This window comes from Stegodyphus dumicola, chromosome X2 (genome assembly GCF_044657685.1).
Source record: "Stegodyphus dumicola isolate Sdum_Otavi_A_Nest chromosome X2, ASM4465768v1".
Lineage (NCBI taxonomy): Eukaryota > Metazoa > Arthropoda > Arachnida > Araneae > Eresidae > Stegodyphus > Stegodyphus dumicola.
In genome coordinates, this window is record NC_140781.1 from 186,407,855 (window position 1) to 186,421,332 (window position 13,478).

A 13,478-nucleotide genomic window follows, 5' to 3' on the forward strand; every position below is an offset into this window, starting at 1 on the left:
CATATAGTATTTTCCGCATCTTGTGAATTAGTATATGTGCTCTAGTTTACTGTATTTATGTTACATTTTTTAATGTAGGTATGATAACTGCAATAATTTGAACTGAAGTAAACTGCATTTTTGAAGTTTAAGACATTAGAGGTTTTTAAAACCGATTTGTTTGTGTCTACATATGTAAGTATTTAAAATTACATTTATTTAAAGTGCATTGATAAATGCTCATTTAAAATTCATTGATGCTTTTGCTTTAGCACATTATCTCATAGTGTGTTGCTTTAAAAAGCTCTTATATTTATTCTGTGTTTTATTATGTAGTTTAGTATTTTCGTGGTTTTCTGATAGAGGTACCCAAGAACAGCACTTTTTGTGGCAGAAATTGTTCTGTTTTATCAGAACACAGAAAATGTTTCAAACTTTTAAAGCTTTTTAAGTGATTTTACCACTGAGTTTGTGCAAATTGTTTTTACCTTTTCATACACGTGGAAAACTTCCCTAGGCCCTTGAGTATTGGTCTAATGTAAAACATTTTTGGCTATTTAAAAAACAGATCTCTTTACTATAGTTCTAATCAGCATAACTTGCTTTGAAGTGATATTCTGAAGCAGTGTCCCAGGGAAGCAATATTATTATTTGCTGCATATTCTACTTTTATTGTTCCAATGTAGCTGCCAGTTCTCCCCATCACGCTGGGAGACTTCTGCTTTTCCATTACATCTCGTGGTAGATACCCAATCTCCCTTTTTTGTTTCTTATATTAAAAAGATTACCCTTTGTAAAGGAGAATCCTTTCCAGCAATAAATAAAATTTATTGAATTTATTGAACGCCTAGTAATTTTCAGCATAATATTTTATTAAATTTATTTAGTTTGAATTGTCTAAATCTGTAAAATTTTATGAAGATTAAAAAATTTTTAGTAATTTAATAATTGTATTTAAATTTGCTTTACATCAATAAATGGTGCATTATTAAATTTATTCACACAAAAGTATGTATATTAATTTTAAATTTTAGTTTCATCATATTTAACATTGATAAGATAAAGCTTTCTTTCTGTACTCAGTATTTTCTCAGTACAAATGTGTGTAAGGAAATAAGAAAATGGAATTTAAAATAAAGTACGAAGTCTGAGATCCAGACCCGTTAGAACTTTGGCAATTTGCGATTTTTCTGTATATTAGATCATCTCTTTAAATTTAGTAAGATGAGATGAAGAAATTTTTAAATTAAAAATATGAAATTATGATTTTTGAAATAATAAAGCATTTATTATCTAAAGGGTATCAAAATTTACAAAAAAGCTTAATATATATTTGTTTATTTTATTAAACATGTATATCAATGTAGGTTGTTTAAGTTGCTTTTCTTTTTGTGCTAATATGTTCTCTTTAATTCTGTAGACAGATTTAATTTCCTGTTCAGGTACAAAATTCAAGTCCTGTAGCTGTGTCGAGAATTCCGAGTAATTTGTCAATCGAATTTTTTTTCATTTTCAATACCTCTCTATCACTTTCTTCACTATTAGTAGTGGTATTTTCTGGATTTAGAACCATACAAAAAGATTTTGCCATCTGTTGATTGATGATTGGGCCATTGCAATGAAAAACTTCTGTTATGTCATCTTCATTTATTACTGCTTCTCTGCATTCCTTTACAAAATCAATTAATAGGAAAATTTCACCTTTGCTTTGTGATGTCTGAAATCCTTCAAATTCTCTGCTGTCATCTTTATCAACCTCGCCATGAATAGTGTAGATGGCCATAAGTTATGCTAAGCATTTTTAAGTACCTGGAAACACATCCTCCTATGATCTTGTGATGCTCTATGCAGCGGATTTTATGTTAAAATATTTAAAAAATTCTTGAGTAGTCTTGCTGTTAGATATTTAACATGGATTTTGAAAATGCTACTTTATATTTGCATTTCAACACATGCATTATTACAATAACCATAGGCTGAAAAGCCATAGACATGCCCCGCTTCTTCAGTTCCAGCCCCCGTGCCGTGAAGGATAGACGTCTCAATCTTCTAAAATTGCTGTTCCTCACTAAATATGCCAAATTGCTATCATCTACCCAATTTCAATGAAAAAGTGCCCTTTTTTGCATTGTTACCAATCTGTTCATTTAAAAATCACAATCTGCCTTGGATATTTCCTTGTTTTCACAAACTTTACTGCATTCTGATTTAGTGCCATATGCCAGTCAGCCTCTTAATCTCTAAAATCTTTCCTCTCTGCCTTTTTGTTATAAAAATATAAAATTTATGTTATGTAAATATGTGTTATAAAATGTAAATATAAAATACCAAAAAAAATTGCAACATACAAAAAAAAAAAAAAAATTATAAAAACCATAAAAAAATTTACAAAAAATGAAAACTTTTGAGTTAATGATTTTTTGCTATACCTTAACTCTCTTGAGCTAATGTGGCTCCCTCTAGCTTCCATCAAGCTAAGCGTTTATGCAATTCTTGCTATTTCTGCTCACTAGAACCATATGCACTCAAGTACTTAATCATTCACTCTGGCAGGCTGAATGATATGATGCACAATTTGGAGAAAAGAATAATAATATGGATACATTATCCTTCACCAGTCAGGTCAAATTTTGCCTAGCCTTGGGTATAAAATGAATTTCAAACCAATCCATTCGTTACCATTTGTATCATCCATACTCTTTTATTTGCACTATATATAACGGTAAATATCGATACTCGTTCAAATGCTCGAATTGTGTATATTTTCCGATTACGAAAAGTTCGCTCTTTTTCAAACCAATCCATTCGTTACCACTTGTATCATCCATACTCTTTTATTTGCACTATATATAAAGGTAAATATCGATACTCCTTCAAATGCTCAAGATTGTGTATATTTTCCGATTACGAAAAGTTTGCACTTGTGCATTCCTGCAGCATCTGCACATGCTAAAATTTTTAGTTTCGCTTCGGAATCTTTGACACCAGTTGGAACCTTTTCTGTACAAGTTGCCAAGGTATTTTGCGGTACATATTGCCAGAAAAGACCGGTTTCATTAGCATTGTAAATATCCTCTGGAGATACATTGAGTTCATTTGTTAATAGTTCAGCAGCTTCAGCATTCGCCTAAAATTTTTAATTGCCTTATACCATGGCGAATTTTAAATTTGGTTAACCAACCTGTCGAATATGCGCACTCAGTTTTTAAGTAGTTGTTCATGAAATATTTTAGCTTGAGCCATTAGCATTGGGCCGGTCAATGGCCCACCCTCGCTGCGACACTGTCTAACCCATTCAATCATCACTTTTTCATGATCGTCACTTTTAGCATAACAATTTTTCTGTTATTCCTGGCAAGTGGTGTGTCTGAATCCACAAAAAATTCACAAAGTTCCTTTTTCTTTTTCTTATGTTATATACAGTTGACTTTCCAATGCATCACATAATTTTGAGACGAATATGCCTAAAATGGTTGTTCCTTCAATAACGAGGTACAGAACAAAGTCCGTAACCCGGACTCGTCGGGACTTCGATTCCGGATTACAGATCATCAATTTAAATCTGGTAAGATGGCATGCAGAAATTATACAATTAAAAATATGAAACCATACTTTATGAAATAAAGAGCAATTATGAGCTAAAGGGTATCAAAATTTACCAAAAAAAGCTTAATATTTTTTTACTTTATTAAACACTTAGCTGTACCCGCCCGGCGTTGCCCGTGCATTTAGAAAATGCAGATAAGTGAATAGCGCAGGAATAGTAGTGTAGGACATGTAGACTGTCTCTCTCTCTTCCCCCCCCACAAGCTACAAAAAAGAAATGAATTGTAATTAATCGATTTAATGTATCGTCAAAACAGCAAACTAACGCTAGAATAAAGAAATCAATTGTTACAATCGAACGTTATTTGAAAACAAATAATAATATCAGTGAGTCAAAAAAACCGTGATTAATTAATTATAAATAATAAGCTACAAAAAAGAAATGAATTGTAATTAATCGATTTAATGTATCGTCAGAACAGCAAACTAACGCTAGAATAAAGAAATCAATTATTACAATCGAACGTTATTTGAAAACAAATAATAATATCAGTGAGTCAAAAAACCGTGATTAATTAATTATAAATAATTTTTTTTAAATTTTTCTAATTCAAAAATCGAAAATCAGGCTTCGAGGTCTGGTGGCCAGCCCCTTTGTGCTTCCGTATAAAAAATTCCAGGTCCCTGCGTGCGATAGATTTGGCTGGAGAGCTCGGTCAGACAGACAGACACATTACACTTGCTTTTATTATTATAGATTTCTTTCAATGTAAGTTGTTTAAGTTGCTTCCTTTTTTGTACTAATACTTTCTCTTTAATTCTATAAACAGACGTAATTTCTTGTTCAGTTACAAAGTTCCACTGTTCAAGTCCTGTAATTGCTGTGTTGAGAATAGCGTCTTAACTTGTCAATTGAAATTTTTCGTTTTCAGTAACCTCTCTTTCACTATCGGAAGCGGTATTTTCCGGATTATCGATCATTCTAGATTACGGACTTTGTACTGTATTTTATTTATAGCCTAAGTGAAATTAAAAATCAGGGCTCTCCAGATGTTTTTTTATGCATTTAGGAGGTAATCAAATGAGCATGCGTAAAGCATAGAAAAAATGTTTGTGGCTTTAGGTCCGGATTTTAGATCATTCTGGATATTGGACTTCGTACTGTATATCTAATTAAAATATTAATATATCTTGCATCAAAATTATGCTATAGGTAGTTCAATCAAAATTATACTATAGGTATAGGTAGTTCCTGAATTAAAGAGTTAAATTTAAGTCAGTTTTTAGTTCTTCTGTGAGAGTGGAGTCAGGCAGTTCAAATACCTCTTACTTAGAAAGTCCCAGTTTTTCATTTTTTAGTGTATTAGTTATACTTTCATTGAGAAGTGAAATAATTTTTTCCTCTATTTGTGGTTAAACTTTTGTATGTGCTGTTGCAATTCCTAAAACTAGGGTGAAACAAATATATCTAGTATTTTTCTCATGATGCAATCGAGAGGATCTTTTCGTCAGTCACAATATATTCATCTCTTAGACCACTAAATCAATTTTTAAAGGGATAAAACAAACTAGCAATAGGATTTCCTCACAAGAAATAACCATTTATTGCTTATTATGCTGCAAAATTGAGTTAAAAATTATTATAACTAGCATAGGAAGTAAAAAGAAATGTGCTATAGAACTGTATTTTCTGTAATCGCAATTGCATATTAGCAAATTTGGTTGGTATGTACTGTGAATTATGGTTGATTTTACCTCTTTTTAAGTTATTGCATCATTGAGAATATCTTGCTGTGACAGTTATGCTTCTTGGGAGGGATGATTGATAACACTCAACAAATCTTACAAAGCAGTTGAATTTATGCCCTCTCATTAAATTTGCAGTGGGCCTGCACTAACCATACTGTGCTATAACTTGATAGCAAATAGGCAGTTTTATCTTCCTCCTTGGTTGACAATTCCTAAACTAGCCTTTTTCATCTAAGTAATGATTGACATGGCTTGAAGAAATGGGACCGGCCATATATTTAATAGAGGTCTTGAAGTATCGTTATGAAAAATGGTACAGAAATCACCACATGGCAAAACAAGCTAAATAACAGAACTGCTCCTTAGAGCATTTTTGTACATGTGTAAAAAATACTTATTCTGTTTGAAATAAGAACAGATCTAAGAGTCCATCAGTGTAGATTGTGATATCTATCTGGACATGAGGTGCACGTTTGGTATTTGTTATGCGTATTGTCCTCTAAACTGCTGAGAAAAGTTTCAAAAGAATGTGTCCGATTTATTGGTACAATTAGAAAATCCTGCATGATCCAAAGAGCTTTCTGTTTTTGAGAAACACGTCTGGACAGTGCATCCCAGGTAAACTTTACGTGATTTACATTCAGGAAATATGCACGTCTACTGTTGCACGATACTCACTCGTACAATTATGCCAACATATTCCTCGACATTCTGATTACTATGGAATGCATTCCTCCTCCTCTCTGGAATATCTGAGGTCCAGAACTATTGAGGTGAATTGGGATTCATCAGAGAATATAACTTTCGACCACTGTTGCTAACTGCAATGAATATGCTCCTTACACCAACGTATTTCTCAACGATGGTGTGCTGATAATAGAATCCATTCAGTGGGCTTCTGTGCATATAAGCGAGCATGATTTAAATGGTAAAAAATAGCTCTGAGACATGAGTATTGGTAGCGTTGGCTAGTTATGCTGCAATCTGATCAGGGATACTTCCCCCTCCCACTAAAGTGATACACTGTGGTGACGACACCCTTAAGGCTTTGAGATCCTCCTGTGCTTTCCAGCATTTTCATCTTCTGCAGCCTCATTTAAGTATGATCCAAACTTGAGTGACACTTTGCTCCTTGAGATGTCCACCTGTTTGACCACAATTTTGCACACTTGAATACTATCTTGAGGAGCATTACCAGGTTAAAACATTTAACAAAATCTTTATACTAGTTTGTGTTACAGAGTAAGGTCTTGTTGTCTAGGAGTTAAGTCGACTTACACCACTTGTGCCTTGTGAAGCCCACATGTCAGTGATCCATTATATATATTTTTCAGACAGTATTTCACATCAAAAATTTAAAGTAATATTGCAGCTTGAAAAGGCACCTGGTAAGAATAAGTAATAATATAAGTTGCTAGAGATCACATATCTGCTTTAAGATTTTAGCTTTGTTTTTAATTTACTGTAATATTTTCAGAAATTGACATGGTTTTTCTCTGGAATGTTACTGCTCGAGTAAGGAGACAATGCATGTGTACTGCTTTGTGGGTTACCATGCCCTCTATACGTTTCCTGTGATGGTGCAACTGTCAGGGGGAAATTGCATAAATGAGTATTTTATCCCAATTGTCAAGCAGTGTATTAATTACATGTATAAATGATAATGTGGTTGATACTACACACATCAAAAAGGTAATTTTCCCCCCACTCAGAACATATTGTTGGGCCTGATGCTTTTAAGTATCTAGTTGCAGTATCAGCTTCCTGCTGAAATTCAGCATTTCTTTAAAATTTAAATGTTTTCTGTTTTGAATGTCTTGTATAAGCAGCTGAAGAGACCACCTGGCCCATCATCCACAGCCATTGTAATCTTTATTTAACAGAACATTGTGGGAATGCACAAAGACTGTCACTTCTTTATGGGGTTACCATATATATATAAACTTTATATTGAAGAAAACGTTACTGTTGTCCATGTTATACCTGTAAAACAGGGTACATTAGAATTAAGAATAAGGTATGTGTGTCACATGATATTACATCTGTAATATTTATTTCCAAATGTGTTAAAAATGTGAAATTTTTCTGAACACAGAAGATTAACCAATTTTGCTTTCAATCACAGCCTTAACCTCTCTCTATATATTTGCATCATAAAATATGTCCAAGAAGTTAGGCAATAAATTCACGGACATTCTGACATTAAAAATCAAAGAAACAATTCTCTCTTTTGGTAGTTTTTGAAAATTTGTGCTTAGCAAAAACAGCTGGTCAGAGGATTGCTCAAATAATAGTAATGCATATAAAAGTTTTTAGTCCAACTGTTTTGCTGGAGAAAACACATTTTGGGCCTGTATTAACTATCATAGCTATTAAAAAGAATTATTTTCATAATTTGAGAAGAAAATAGTGCAGGCGTATTTATTATAATAAATTTTTAATTTTTTGTTCTTTCCCTTTTTAAGTTTTTTTACAGATTCTGAGCAGATTTTTCATACAGGAAGCCCATAAAGCAGTAATTAAATGTAGCATTGAAAAAACTTTACAAGTAGGACTAAGACCAAAAAAATTAATTTATCTCAAAATACGGTACACTTGTATGGTAATTGGAAAACAAATTGGAGGTTCTGTTAGTTTCTGATTAATTTATAAACTAAAGCTATGAATATAGTGTCTGACTTTAGTAAAAGGACTGATACAGCAAGATGAGGAAATGGATACACTGCAATCTCTCTAAAAACAGTTCACGAACTTTTTGTAATTCTGTGTGGGACATACAAGAAGGTCATTTGCACCATTTTGAGAGACATGAATAAGTTCCTTGTGTCTTTTCCGTATATGTGGCTTATCAGTCAAGAAAGAATGATGCCATGTATAATTCACATAGGTCCAAAGTGAATTCAGAGCATTGATTAAAAAAAAAAAAAAAAAGATATCTTTGAACTGCTGATTTTTTCCACATCTGTTGTTTGGAAAATGTGAATCTTGCTGGGGACTTGTTCCTTTTCATAAGTCAGAAAGCTATTCACATTAGTTCATACCATGTATGATGTAAATTTGCAACTTCTTTGGGAGCAGTGCATGCACAAATTTGTAAGATAGAGAATAACCGCTTTACTGAACTTGTGCTTTAGAGTTCTGTTGTACTGAATTTTTATTAATTGCATCTGTAAATGAGTTGCATTTTTTAAAGAAACTGTCAAGAGTCCTATATATTTTGTTATTTTCTTGGGATGAATGGATGGCAGCAAAAAAATCAGATGGTGAGGCAGGCTGCGACGTTGATGTGCTTTCACTAATGTATGTAAATGGTAAATTAAACGAGTATCATTTCAGTGAAGAAAAATTATTCAAACTTTTGCTTTTCAATGGAAGTGATAGAAACAATGTAAAATATATAATCAATAATTAACTCTTTCGCTTAGGAATGTATTCTACGTGGAATTTTGTGTTAAATTGTTAATGCTTTTTTTTTTTTTTTTTACTTAATCAGTTTATATATGATTTAATATATCTAGATATAATCAGACACTTGAAAAAAGTATGTTTGTAAATTATGCTTGTAATTTAAGTACTGAATGTGAGTGCTTTTTTGGCTAAGATTAATGTGGTGCTTTCTTTCTCTGGAAGATGCAGTGTATTTGAAATTAGTGACGTCCCTAATTTTTGAGAATTTTTTTTTTAATTGAAAGTGTAGATTCTTTAATTGCACTCAAGTTTTTTTTATAGCCTATTATTTTAACATCATTTGTTATTAACACATTGGATGTAGAGCCAGTTTTGATATGCTTTCTAACTATCTAAATAAGTGTGCTCAAAAGTGGTGAAATATACAGAGGAGGGCATGCCCTAGGTATGAAGTTTAATGAGAGCTAAACTAACAGTTAACACATTCCACAATATTTTGCCTCTTTCACTGATATCAGTGAAGAAATTCCAACTTAAGTCATTCCAGAACTTATTTATTAATTGGAAATAAAGTAGAGGCACATCCAGTCTAAAAATATTGCTGCGAATGTTAAAATTTGAAGATCTAAATTTGTTAGGTTGCAAAAATCTCCTGAAATAAAAGCAGAAATTTGTGATACTTTGTAACATGCATGAAGTGAAACAGCATCTGTGCCAAAACTGAAAGTCTCATACTACGAGTTCTCGGGGACTTCTGTCAGCTAAATCAAAAATATGGTGGCAGTCCACAAGTATTTGCATATATTGCATTGTGGAAAAGCACACTCATGCTGTTTACCCAAGAGAAAAGAGGCTGATCTTAATGGCGAATATCATGAACACATCCATGCATCCATCCTCTTTACACCAGGTCAGATTGTAAATGCTTTAGCATTCTTATCAACTTGTTTATGATTTACATGTACCACACTGGTTTAAGAAGACAAACTTCTGTTAACCTTTTCCCGTGGGCTATAGGGTCCAATTTCGAATGTATTTTGGCCATTTAGTCACTCATTTTAACTGAAAGGAACAGAAAAACAAATCGACAGAGTATTGCACTTCCTAATCCATATTAAGGAGTAAATTTTAAATCTCCATAGTTTACTGAAATTTCTTGAGACACATTTAAAGTAGTCAACGTGCGGGACATATGTGTCCCAGCCCCCGGGAAAAGGTTAATCTTTTTTTTTTTTTTAGAGTACATGAAGTGTGTAGTGGTTAGAAAAGGGGGAGGGGAATATGAAAGAGGAGCAAACTGGAGATGAAAGGATTTAGGATAAAAATATTTTCATAAAACCAGGTTCACTTAACGCCCAGGGCAGTTAACGCATCGGCTGAGCAAGGCATATATATACGCCCGCGGCAGTTAAGGGGTTAAAAGAAAAGCATGATAATTGAAATAGCTCCAAAAATTGAAGTTCTGTTTACAAATGGACTATGTAGTGCTTATGGTTATATTTCTTTTCAAAAATAAATTGTTTTCAATTATGTGGTATATTAATTGGCATTTTCACTTTGTTATGATGTATAAATGAGAATAATGTATTTTGTGCCATTAGTTTTATCTGTAATTATTCGACTGTTTCCTGATTAAAATTATTTTTTTTATATAACACTCACGTAAGTAAGTTTATTGAAATATTATAGGGTTTTATTTTTGCTTCATGTTTGTTTCAACGTACGAGTGAAAAATCACAAAGTTAGTTGTGAAAAGAGCATTAAATTGTCATTGCTTTTTTCGGTTTGCCTTTTCTTAATTGAGTTCGTAACATTAAATGAGAATTTCATCCAGTGTCTCATTAATTGCTTCATGTTGAAATATTACTTGCCATTTAAAAAAAAAAAAGGTTTGATTTCATTTCACACAAAAGTATCATTTTGGAAATCTTTTGTCTTAGAACTGTAAAGCATACCATTGCATTTATGTCAAAAAGCCACATGAGATATTTGTAAATATAAATCGCAATTTTCATGGTGGTCATAATTTTCACTATAAATGGTTTCTGAAATTTTGTCAAAGAAATTTATAATGTCAGCAACGCTGAAGAATTTTTGTATTTCTCTATTCTTAATAAGTATCAAGATTGCTGCAGAATGATATTTTCATGTGAGGTATAAAATGCTTATAAAGAAAATGGATCACCTAAATAATCAGTAATATTCTTTTGTAATCCTTGAAGTTTTTGCAACACCATCACAAACTACATTCTCTGTAGTAAGTAGTTTTGAGAGCTGTTGGTGCTCATAAATTCCTGTCTGTTTTTCGTAAGAGTGTATTATAGTTAAAAGCACTAGGCATAGTTTTCTAATGGTATTGTTGTAATTTCTATGCATTAATGTAGTTGTCCAAAGTAAGAGAAGAGCATAATATGAAGAAATATGTAGTAAGAATTGTTTTGGTATCCTAAAGTGCTTGAAATAAGAACATAGATATACAAGTTTTGAATGATGGTCATAGATACTTTATAGCATCCTTTTTCAAAAACATACTATTCTTTGTTGGGACAGGACACCAGGAACCAGCTCCACACCTCATGCTCAGGGCAGTCCTAACAAGGTTAAAAATGCCCCAACCCCTGGAGGCTATCTGAGGAAGGTGGCTTTGCCCTCTGTCAATCCAGGGGGGCCATTATGCCTCATGTGCAATGCTGGGGTTCACAGATGCTGAGAAAGAAAAACAGTTCTCTCTCTTAGTCAGCCATAGTGGTTCATAAATCTGGTGATTTTGTGTGTCAGAGACAATGTTAATTTTAAGTTCATGAGATAACAATTGAGAAATCTGATTTCAGTGAATAGGGGTCATGATGCAAGTTACTCAAGGGGAATCATGGCTGTACCCTTGAATAAATGTGATTGTATAGAATGGGTATCCAGTCAGTGATACTTATGTTTTTTTGTGAGTTTTTCACATGTTGGAGAGTACAGTATTACTGCTCCAAGTATAATTAAACCACAATTGTATTTTAACTGTGGAAAGCGGGCAATGCCAGTACCTCCTACATACAAAGCCACGGCACGACTGACACTACGTCACTAAAGTCGACCTTATCTACAGACAGCATAGTTGCCACATTACGCCACTTATCGCTGTTATTCCCTTAAGGCGACAGAAAATGAAACATAGTCCCCCCCTTGCAGAAGGCTTATATCATTTGGTTTTAAATAAATAAACATGTACATCTGATTTGCCCTACATTGACTGCATTTCCTAATTTTAAATACGTATCTTAACTTTTCTTAAATAATTTTACACTTAAAATAATAGTACAGAAATTGATTTAACATACTTCAGATGCTGTTGCTGGTTTGCTTTTTGAAGAATATATATTTTACTAAATATCCTCTTCATTAATAAAAAGGAAACAATAATGCATAATGGCAAGTTAGCAGTTGATTAAAGCTAAAAATCCCTAATCCTAAATTTATTAATCATGTTTTATTTTTGCAATATCAGTTTTTAACATTTGCTATTTACACATATTTGTTTAGTAATTTTCCGGTTTTGATCTTGTTCACTTTACTGTAGGATTGAATTTCGTAATATATAATAAACCTGGAGTATGATTTGAGTACTATTTTTAAGCAATATGAAAAATACTATTTTTGAGCATTGGTATTTATTCAGTGTTAATTTTCAATATAGGCGCAAAAAATTCCATACATTTAAGCTTTTTCAATTAGATTCCTATTTTTGAAGAATATGTAATTGCATCTTTCTCAATAACAAAAAAGAAAAATTGCAAAAATTCAACAAACTTTACACTTGTTTGGAATTCATAATTCTGAAGTTTCCTTCTTATCATTTAATGTCTGTTACATCCCTTTTGTTTAATATGTACATATATAATTTTCTTGTAACTAGTAAATTTTTGTTCCTAAAAATCATTTAATTGTAACTTATCTAAGAATTTTTTAGCAAATGATAAATATGAAGTTATATAATTGATATGCACTTAATGGAATTTTTTTCTCAGGATAATCAGCAGAAACTTTTAAAACATCTAAATAGATCAAATGCCCTGAATTTTTAGAATGGTAAGGAATAAGGAGTTTAGTGTTAAGGTAAGATTTAAAATTTTCAGAATAATTTCAGATCTTTATTAAGAAAGTAACACAACTAGGGTGCAAAACGCATTAAAAAAAAAGACTTATTTTTTACCTGAAATTATCTACCAGTACAATTATAACTAGAAATAATAGGAAATGGCACCATGTATTATAGTGAGAAAAAGGGGAGTGAATGTTTATTTAGGCAACTTGATGCTCCTTACTTTTTATTACAGTAAATCCCTTTAAGAAAAAATAACTTAGTACAAATGTATGAGGCCTTACAGCTGGGAAGAAATGAAAGTACTTTTTTAATTCTAGCTTATTTTTTATAGAGTTATCAGATGCATTTTGCTCTGTATATGTACAACTATATTTCTAGAAATTTTATTTCTTTGACAGAATTCAACATAGAATAAAATGAAAATAATGTATTAGTAAATATCTATAAAAATTAGTCAACTGGAATTGTATTTGACTACAAATTGTACATACTTCCTTCTTACAGTTTGAAATTAATGTAACAAACATGTCTGTTTCAATTAAAATAAGATTAGAAAATTTCAAGATATAGATTTTAAAATATAAACGAAAGTAATATTAATTGACAAAGTATTTTATCTTCAAAAATGAATATTTCTTTAGTTTATGATGAAAAAGCTTAGTGTATTATATAACAGACCTTAGAGCTTTAGCACTTTTCTATG

The 13,478-nt window shown here is 31.9% G+C and overlaps 1 protein-coding gene across 7 annotated transcripts in view; it reads left to right on the forward strand.

Annotated features, from left to right (window-relative positions):
* The window catches only part of LOC118188726 (transcription elongation regulator 1-like), a 119,357-nt gene that overhangs the window by 73,604 nt on the left and 32,275 nt on the right, over positions 1-13,478 (forward strand). For 6 of the 7 annotated variants that reach the window (XR_015039253.1, XR_015039251.1, XR_015039252.1 and 3 more), the window contains one exon: positions 79-10,339. The gene's annotated coding sequence lies outside the window, so the exon portion shown is untranslated. Of the gene's footprint in view, positions 1-78; positions 10,340-13,478 lie in introns of those variants that run through there. The other variant, XR_015039248.1, reaches the window with a different exon arrangement.